Raw genomic sequence first — 6922 nt, 5'->3', positions numbered from 1 at the left:
GAAGTGTATCGATAATCCCGACTGGGCAAAACCCCATTGAGTTTGGACTGGGTCAGAAGGGTGGACTGGGCCACGAGCCGGGTGGTTAGCAGCCTCAAACACTAACAGCTGGATAGATGCTACAAGCTTGGCAAATTTCAGCATGGCAGCTGTTAATGGGCCTGAGTTAGCATTAAGCATTTAATAGTCTGCAGTTTGTATCCATTTTCCATTTGGTTTACGAATAGGCCATACCAGGGAGTTAAAAGGAGGGTGGGCTGGAACTACAATTCCCTGTTTCCTTTAACTCCTCCAATACTGGGGTTATCCCTTCCTGTGCCCCTAAGGGTAATGGAGAGGGTTTGACATTCATCAGTTATGAGGGAGGGAGCAAAGGTGAGGCGTGTAATAGCCATGTATCTATAGATGGGGTGCCAAATGTCCAATTCCTCCCCTTATCATCAATCCACACTTTACCTTCAGAACATGGAGTCCTAAAAGGTTGAGCGGGAATGGCCCCACAACCATCGCTACTGGAGTGGCTGTACCCTCCCCAGGTAATCACAGACCAACAGTAGCCAATGTTTGCGCTTGAACATTACCAAAAGCATCTGCAACAAACATACACTGCTTAGACAAAGCCATGCTGCTCTGTGCCACATCTTCAGCTTTAATAGCTGAAATTTCAGCTCCAGTATCTACCAGGAACATCATTGGTACCAACTTAGGTTCCACAGAACAAGTTACTAACAGAACACCTTGATGATTTTCAGTGAGCTGCCTCATATATACCCACCCTTCACTCTCCCACTCACAACAAGGGGCAAAGGCATTAGTTTGCTGTTGGCCTAGGGATGCAGTTGGCTTTGCTAAGGGGGCACTAGGAACTGGGCTCTCATTCTTAACTGGTAGACTTTCAGGCCACCCTGACACCAGCTTCTCCAGTTTGTCAGTTGGCAACCTGTTCATAAGATCTTGGGGAATACCCTTCCGCCACCCCATGGTCCACAGACCCTTACATCTGTGTCCTCTCTCTCTCCCACTTGGTGATGCTATGAGAGGCATCCTTTTATTGTTAGCTGGGTGTGGGGGATGTTTCAGTTCTGTGCACCTTAAACCTTCTCAGTCCATTTTGTGCATGGAACACTGACAGAGCCATATTTTCATCCAAAATTTATTAAATCATGAGCAACTTCTCCCCAAGTCTACATTTTCTTTTCCAGGAATTTGCGATTAGGGATCGTTATTCCTTCTAGTGCAGCAATAACCCTTTTGCCCTGGGACACTGACTGTATTTTCCCCTGTAATTGAAGACCTGTCTATTTTAAGGAGTCAGGGAGGCCCCTTATGAGAGCAGTCATTCATTCTGGGTTGACCGCTATCATCATTGGAGATTACTGTTTAGGTCTAAGCTCCTGGTCATAAAACATTTGCAGACATGCTGCCTTCTGCACATTTTCTACTAGTTGGTCAACTGACACTATACCAGCAAGGGGATCCCCCGTTTCCAAAGGGTTAAGACCACCAAAGCAAGAAGCTGCTCTTTGTATCAGGGACCAGGGCACACGGTAGTTCCCAGTGGTCATGAACACTCCTGCCCTCCAGTAGCCCTCAGCTTCCTTTTGGCTTAACAATATCTGATACCCCCGGACAATTACACTCTCCAAACACATTCTGTCTCTGACACCTTAGGAGTCTGGCCACACACTTTTTTCAATTTTGCTAATTCAGTAGCAGAATACGGAACTTCTTTAGTAGTAATTTGAGGGAATTCATCCTCATCATCTTCCTATTTAAACTCAGTGTTAACCAAGAGCCACAGAGAACAGATGGGGATATCCAGTTGTCCAATTCTGGTACTTAATCCTCCAATTAACTATTGGAATATGCAATAAGCTTTTAAGGCAGTGGAGAACTGTCCTCACCCAAGAGAAGCTGCTCTTTCAAAGCAGATTGTAAATAATCTGCCTGCGTTCCTTCCTCTTTCAGTTGTCCCTTCAAGTTCCCTACTTGTCCTTGCAAAGCCTGGACCAGATATTGCAAAGCTTTTATGATTTGGGGTTCTGCCATGCACTGTTGTTCTCAGGCCTAGGCTGGCACCTGGAACAGGACAGATAATGACTGCTCCTTCCCCAGAGTGCAGCCTGGCTCCCCTCAGGACAGGACAGATAATGGCTGCTCCTTCCCCAGAGCGCAGTCCTGCTCCCCTAAGGACAGCACCCATAATGGCTGCTCATTCCCAGAGCACAGAATGGCTCCCCTCAGGACAGCACCCATAATGGCTGCTCCTTCCCTAAAGTGCAGCCTGGCACCCCTCAGGACAGGACAGATAATGGCTGCTCCTTCTACAGAGCACAGCCTGGCTCCCCTCGGGACAGCACCCATAATGTATACTCCTTCCCTAAAATGTAGCCTGGCACGCCTCAGGAGAGCACCCATAATGGCTGCTCCTTCCCCAGATCGAAGCCTGGCTCCCCTCAGGACAGCACCCATAATGGCTGCTCCTTCCCTAAAATGCAGCTTGGCTCCCCTCAGGACAGCACCCATAATTACCACTCCTTCCCCATAGCGCAGACTAGCTCCCCTCATAACAGCACCCATAAAGGCTGCTTCTTCCCTAAAGTGCAGCCTGGCTCCCCTCAGGACAGGACAGATAATGGCTGCTCCTTCCCCAGAGCGCAGTCCTGCTCCCCTCAGGACAGCACCCAAAATGGCTGCTCCTTCCCCAGAGCGCAGTCCTGCTCCCCTAAGGACAGCACCCATAATGGCTGCTCATTCCCAGAACGCATTCTGGCTCCCCTCAGGACAGCACCCAAAATGGCTGCTCCTTCCCTAAAATGCAGCCTGGCACCCCTCAGGACAGGACAGATAATGGCTGCTCCTTCCCCAGAGCGCAGCATGGCTCCCCTCAGGACAGCACCCATAATGGCTGCTCCTTCCCCAGAGTTCAGACTGACTCCCCTCAGGACAGCACCCATAATGGCTGCTCCTTCCCCAGAGCACAGACTGTCTCCCCTCAGGACAGCTCCCATGGAATGCTCCGGCCCGGGGCTGCCTGCACCCGGGGGGTGTGGTGTGGTGGTTCTCGACGTGGCACCTGTTGTGTGCGGAAGGCCTGGTTGAGGGAAATGCTGCCAGTCATGGACGGTTACTGGCGCGAGGTGTTCAGAAGAAAACAGCCATAAGGGAAGGAAGGACAAGGAATGATGGGACTCAGTGCACGCTGGGACAGTGTCGCAAGAGACAGTGGTCGCCAGGGGCCCGCAGTTCCTCCTGGCAGCAGGGTGGTTCCCGGCTCGCCCCTCTCTGCCCAGTGGTGCGGCCTGCCAGAGGTCGCTTGGGGAGCCATTTTCTTCACAGTGGCTCGTGCCACCTGCGGGCAGCCTGCGCCCCGCCTCTGCGCGCTGGGTGGGGGCGGGGGCAGGGCGCACGTGGCGGCCGCGTGGCCTGTTGTAGTGGGCTGTGCACGGCTGGGTGAGCTGAGGCGAGCGGCCTTGTCCGACTGTAGCCCTAAAACACCACAGTGGTGCCTGGGCCTGGCCGGTGCCTTGGTTCGGGCGGCAGTTGGCTCCGAGTCTGGCCTGTGGCTGGTGGGGGGCCTCATACCGAGCCCGGTGGGCTGTGAACTAGCTGTGAGACAGCCCGCTCGCAGCATGGGCTCCCACATGATTTCAAACTCCAGAAAGAAATGCACTGTGTCACCACAGGTAGAAGCAGCCTGCACCCCGGCCCGCCCCACCCCCCCACCCCCCCCCCTCCGAGATGGAAGAGATGCAGGCAGATCAGAGGGACTATGAAATGGTGCAGGTCTACACGTAAGGAAACTGAGGACAACTATTATAATCAGTCATAACTTGGGCAGACAGAGTAGTTGGGAAACAATTATCTGAGTTTAAAACCGATAGTGCTGAATTGCTAGCACTCCTGCTATTACCAAACACTGTACTTTACACACTCACATGGACAGTCTTCCTGAACTGCATCATTTCTAAGAGATCACACATCGGTAATGCTTAACTCCCCATGGGGAAGTTAATGGACCCTTCCAGTCCAGTTTACGCCAGCTGAGTCCCAGTGTGATGTGACGTCCTGGGCGTTGAAACACTGCTTTCAAAGAACATGCTGTTCTCAATAAAATTTAGCCCCTGAAGGTAGATATCGAAATGTGTTTTTAGACCCTTAAATCAGTGGTATGATTTTCTCTATAAGTCCCCCTGGGGTATAGGTACTGCAGTTTCAAAGATAAAATGAAGTGGTAAGGTCTCAGGGCACACAGAAGGGACTAAGCATGTACATCAAGAAATGCTGGCTTGACTGTCTTCTGCCTTAATCCATTCTGTTATTAAACAGACATAATAAAACTCATCCATTCACAGAAGTTATAAATCGTAAGCAGATCTTGCTATAACATGGTGTAGGTACAGTTCATCTTACTAAAAGCTGGAAAATTTTTATTAAAAGTTCTTGCTACTTGCAGATTTTAGGTTTACTGTATGCATATTAACAATGAAAATATTATTAAATTCCAGTGTAAACTTCTTCAAATCAACCTGGCTTATTGGAGACTTGGGAACTATTAAAGTTTACCAATATGCATAGTTTGGTAAGGTACTGTAACGTATGAACAAAACAGGCAGTGTGAAATACTGGTATTGCCCATATTTATACTTCAGTAGCTGCAAGTAAAATAAAATAAATAGATAAATAAGACACTACACCTGAAATTGAACAGCTTAACAAAAATCAACACACATCTGTCTTTGTTACAAGCAAAGAAGTGAAGGCACTGGAAAGTGAATAGCTAAATGGGTAAAAAGTCCCTGGAAGTCAGGCGTTTCTGAAATCATGAAGACAACTGCTGGGAGAGTAAAGGGGAATAAAGGGGAATGTGGGATAAAGAAAACTGGCCATCATATTGATTAAATGAATAAGTTGTTTATTTTTACCTCTCAGTCCTGGAATGATAAATGGAGGATTCTGAAAAGTGGCAGAACAATACCATTTGCTTAAATGTATCATGGCTAAAGGGTTAACAGAAAGACCTCTTCACTGACAGTAAATAATGGCAATGAAAGTCCAATAACATGACATCAGGTTAATCACATACATACACAGCATAACATTAAAAGAGGTGCAATGCACAGTTCCAATGCGTATTTGGTAACCAAGAAAGACTGTTTTCCTATGGAAAGCCCATTTTGGAATTTGGAAGATGGGCACTAATTTGCCAGTTCTGGCGCCAGTGTGTTGCTTGCTGGCTTCCTGATTCAGCTCTCTGTGAGAGGGAGATAATAACACTTTTCCATCTATCCTCACTATTTCTGTGGTGACACTTACAACCTTTCACATAAGCCAAGATCTGACTTTAAGAACTTTTAAAATGCGGATCTAAAGTAGATTTTAGTTTCAACAAGAGACTAGAGACAAGAAATGGCTATAACAGATCAGAAAGTACAGGGAAATATTGATGTTTTATTGCTCTGTAAAGGAACATGTATTCTTATACATATGACTATCAATATTTCTTAGAAGTGTCAAGGCAAAGGTAAGACTTAAGAGAGGTTTTGACCTGGGATAATGGAGAGAAAGGGCAGTTTCTTCCCAGCTTGTGGGAAGCAGTATCTCCCCACGGAAAAAAGCAGGAACAAACCTATCTGCAAACTGAATAGGTTGGAAAAGGATGTTTGTGCAATGGGCAGGACGAAAGCAGAAATCAATTTCTGAACACCTAATAATAGAGAGCAGCAGAATAGTGACAATGAAAGAATTTGAGATAAAGAACTTGCCAGATGCACTAGAGACACATGGGGAAAGATATATAGAATAGTGTGCAAAGGCCAAAATGAAAAGGTGAGCCAAACAAAAAAAGACTCAAGTTGTCAAGGTCAGAGAATATAGATAATGGAGATGCAACAGCTTGGGAGGTTGTAAGAGAAATTTCTCTATATATTATTTCTATTTAGATTGTAAAACCTCCGGTGCAAGGCCTCTTCCTGGCTTTGAAAGGGGAACAGATTAGGTGAAAACCTGTGTTTCTTAGCTGCCAAGACTTGGATTTGAACTTTTTACTTGCTATATATTTATTTGTTTCCATAGTGCAAGGCAGAGTCACTGTCTTTTCTGATGGCAGTGTTGGGCATTTCAAAGATAAGTGGGAAAAAAGGAAGGTTTGCACCCTGAGTGCCAGTAGCAATACAGAAATGAAGACAAAGATACTGGATGTTCACATCCTTGAGCTGCTACTTTTTTTCCCTTTCTTTACAACAAGATCTTAAAAACATGGTTCACTGTGACGCATGGAGATCACAATGGTCCTTCCTATCCCCTTTGTCTCTTCCCATTCTACTTTCTGTAACCATGCTACTCTACAAGGGACAAAGAACAGAAGGGTGTCTTACACTATCAACATCTGCTGGCTGAGGACTTGTAGGAGGTCATAGCTGTGCACTAAGAACCATAACACTGAGATACTGATGGTGCTAAAGTACATTACCAAATATATTCATACTGAGTTAGCTTCCCTCATCTGTAAAGTAACAAACACTTACAAAAGGTAGTGAGAAAAGAGAAATTAGATAATACCTGCATTTGAAACTCAGGCAAAGTTTACAAATAGCATAGGCACCCTAGGTTGTGGCTTATGGGCAGTATGGAGGTCAGAGTGAAGATAATTTTTTATTTAAGATTTAATATAAGACATCAGGTATACTTTAAAGACTGTGAAACACCATATGCACCAGTATATGTTTGTATTTAAAATATACAAAGGGACATAACTGTATTTTGATACTTTCAACTTGTTACTTCTATCCTCTTTAATTATATCAGAGACTGGAGATGGGAGGTGTTCATTCCTCAGTTCTACCAGTTCTGGATATAAATATAGCCAGGTCTTTAACTGGAGTGAAGTAGAAGATACTCTGCTGCAATCCTCAATCTGCAG

The 6922-nt window shown here is 46.1% G+C and overlaps 1 pseudogene; it reads right to left on the bottom strand.

Annotated features, from left to right (window-relative positions):
- Positions 1-540: 540 nt before the first annotated feature.
- Positions 541-3121, bottom strand: LOC101915666 (uncharacterized; annotated as a pseudogene).
- Between the last annotated feature and the right edge of the window lie 3801 nt (positions 3122-6922).

Source organism: Falco peregrinus, chromosome 2 (genome assembly GCF_023634155.1).
Source record: "Falco peregrinus isolate bFalPer1 chromosome 2, bFalPer1.pri, whole genome shotgun sequence".
Classification (NCBI taxonomy): Eukaryota; Metazoa; Chordata; class Aves; order Falconiformes; family Falconidae; genus Falco; species Falco peregrinus.
The sequence above is the reverse complement of the archived record's forward strand: the minus strand, read 5'-3'. Positions and strand labels throughout refer to the sequence as shown.